Raw genomic sequence first — 3,557 nt, 5'->3', positions numbered from 1 at the left:
GGTATATAGGTAAATGAGCAAAAGTAGAGGAATCTGGAAAATGGAGAAAGGTTAGTTTATTCGTATGATAAAATATTTCATTAAGGAGTCCATATTATGATAAGCCTCTAAAAGATTAAAATAGTGTAGATAAAACAGTAAATCGAGTTTAATGCAGGATTAGATAAGAGGCTGGTAGTCGGTAATAATGATGAGATGTGCAAAGCATAAGGTCACTGATTATTTGGAAAAGAGGAAAAGGTGAACGTGCAGAATGGATCTGGTGTTTGATAAATACAGGTACCCCCGCTTTTCAAAAGTTCACATTACGCCACTTCACTTTTGCAAAAGATCTACATTAGTACCTGTTTTTGTTAACTGAAAGAAATCAGAAGATGATTTCCACTTTTACCAAAGGGAAAAAAAAAAAAAGTGAAAATACCTTTCAATGTTTTGCTGCAAACTGTTATATGGGCAGCGGACACCCCCAGCGGTGAGAGGGGCCCCATCAAGCTCTTTCCCTGGAAATCACATTCAGCAGCCCAGCATTAAGCCCTCATAGTTTTGACCTCGGTCTGAGCATTTGTGCTTTGCTCCATTTATTTTATGCATCCGTTAGGGAGATGTGTCCTAAGGCATCAGAAAAGCCTACGAGAGGTTATTTTTTGGGTCTGGGAACACTCCAAAATTTCTCCATATAAATTAGCGGTAATTGCTTCTTTGTTTTATGCCATTTCGGCTTACAAAAGATTTCATACTAACACCCTACTTCGGGGGAAACCTGTATTCGGTTCCTGAGGAAACAATAACCATAAAAGAGAAGAGAGAAACCTCGTGGAACAACTGGAATGGTTGTATGGAGATCATTTCCACATTAGCAAATAATAGGAAAAATTTAGTGAGGTTCTTAACATTCCAATGTTATTAACAGAGTAGGGTACGCAATAAATCCTATGGGTTCCTCTGCTGTCTATTTAACCCTCCAAAGTGGTTAATGAAGTCTAAAGAGTGAAGGTTTGGCTAACTCGTGTGTAACTAAACCTTTATCTACAGAGAACAACCAACCAGTTAAACAGCTCATCTGGTCAGTTCTATTTGCCACACCAGGCATATGTGGACCCTTATCAGTATCTTGTAATCAAGTTGGTTTGGGCTCATACAGATGAATAAGCTCTGTGTAAAAAAGTTTCGGAAAATGAATGAATAATCAGATGCTATGAAAACTACCAAGTTTTGGAAATGCTTCTATTTCCTTACAAAATTCATTGTTATTGTTTCTGCTATTGTAACATTGAAACTACCAAATCTGAAGCAGATAATCTTAGTGATTTGCCTGATGCACAAAAAAGTCATTTGGTACACATAGCTTTATAGGTTCTTTCTTTTCCCCCAAGAGTGCTAAGCATGAAACTATTATTTTCAGATCCCTCATTTAGCTTTCAGAATTTATCCTCTACTCTCCAACACGCAAATTAAAGGTTCCGTTTTGATACTGGGAAAAAACGATCCACGAGTAAGAGAATAGAAAGAGAGATATAAATTATATGAGCACTTGTCCCACCACAATCATATTTTCAAACTAAAAAGTATGTGAAAGCGATTTTCTAAGAGATTCAATACTCTGACAAAGAAGAAGTTCCAAGTGAGTGATCCTTTGGAGTGGAAAAAGGTTAGCTGTGAAAATGCTTGTGAAATATACTGTGGAGGATTCTCATTCTAAGATTATGGTCGTTCTTGCCTGCAGGTTCCAGTGTTGCTCAATCAGCAAGGTGCTCAATTCATAGTGATTGCTGCACATTTCCTTGTTGATCAAGAAAATGCATAATCTCAACCTAGACACATTTACCATAGAAATGAATGTAAGAAATAGGATTTTGATTTAAATTTTCCAGTTGCAGCAGATCGAGAAAAATATATGCAAGTGAAGATTCCATTTGAGAAGCTCTGATTCAAGTAAGTCCAAAGAGAATGCATCTCCATGTTCCTAATGCTGTCTTACTATTAGATAGCAAGCGTTTCTTGCTCAGAGCCCTTGTCAATTTGATTAAACTCACAGACACGTGACTGACTCCGCCTCTGTTAAAAATACTCTCAAGCCAGAGAATGACTGAGAACCGTGCGGCTTTGTCTTTGTGGGTCCTTTAGCTGAGCAATCATAATACTAGCTAGAGGGGTATATATGTTTAAATTTAATACCCCACAACTGAATTGTCCAAACGCAGCTCATTGCAGAGAGGGATTTAGAAGAATGCAAATTCAAGTCCAGAATCCAGAATACCCTTCCAGGCATGGACGTTGAGAGTTTAAAATGGCCCTCGAGAAACAGGATACTTAATTTCCAGTGCTGTTTTCACAGGCTGATTTTGGAGGCTGCTCCTTTTTGTGCATATTGTTTCCAAGATTAAAGATCCTTCAGGTGAGACACCGGAGGGAAAAGGTTGGGACTTTAGGCTGTGTGTATTTATTCGTGTGTGTGTGTGTGTACCTCTCTTGCGTAGGGGAGAAAAAAGGTACGAGATTCCAAATCCAGAACAATTCACCCAGCCTTGACCGGACCGGGGTGACCAACTCCGTCCCCGCGAGACAAGCTGGAAAGTCTCCGGGCTGCCGAACGGCCCAGACGGCCGGGATGCGAGACACAGCCGACCGACCTTGAGGCCCGGCCACACTCGGAAGCAGCGGGGGGCCCCCGCGGCTTCCGGCGAGGCCGCGACTCGCGCTCGGAGGGAACGCAGGCGAGGCGGCGACGCCTCCCGGCCGCCCACGCGGGCCCCGCAGCTCGCGCTTCCCTCAGGCGCCGCCGGCGTCGGGCGCGGCGGCCGCGCTGCCATGGCAACGGCGGCCCGTCCCCGCTTCCGGGCGCCGGCGCGCCACGCCAGGCGGGATGGGGCGGGGCGGGAGTTGCTAGGAAACGGGCGGTGGGAGTCCGCCTCCGCGTCGCGCTCGCCCGGCTTCCGCCCTCCGTGGACTCCGGCGCCGCCGAGGGGAGGAGGGGGCGGCGCCACGTGCTGGCCGAGGGCCTCAGGGCCGCTCTCCTGCGGTGCGGGTCCTTCCGGCCGAGATGGCGTCCCCTTTCCCGTTGGCTTGCAAGTATTGTGTCCTGTGCCCTCGGAGGAAGAATGTGCGAAAACCCTTGGGCATGGCCGCTCCCCGCACCGGCTTTACGAGGACAGTAACGCCCCCAGGCTGCGCTGAGGGCTCTTGACCCGCTCTTCTCCCTCCCTCCCTCCGAGAGGAACCCTTTCTGGAGCTTTACCATGTCGAGGAGCATTGCCGAACACTTTGCCCACATGGACTCATTTTCAATCCTGTGAAGTAGGGACTAGTAACTTTATTTCGACGAAATGAAAACGTGGCCAAGGTCATACGGCTGATTGGGGGCGCAGCCAGGATTTGAAGTCCAGTCTTGCTCAACTTCAAGGTCTCTGCTTTGTTATAATGCTCCAGTGTCCTCCCTCAGCTGCGTCTCAGCTAGCACATCATCCCTTTGCCTATCCACACGTACACACCGCACCAACTGGGCAGTGTCTAGAAATGGCCTGACAAGAGGATTGAAAAAATCAAGATTGGCCCCCAAA

Source organism: Mirounga leonina, unplaced genomic scaffold, assembly GCF_011800145.1.
Source record: "Mirounga leonina isolate KUSES-001 unplaced genomic scaffold, KU_Mleo_1.0 Mir_82, whole genome shotgun sequence".
In the NCBI taxonomy this organism is placed as follows: domain Eukaryota; kingdom Metazoa; phylum Chordata; class Mammalia; order Carnivora; family Phocidae; genus Mirounga; species Mirounga leonina.
This window is presented reverse-complemented; position numbering follows the sequence as displayed.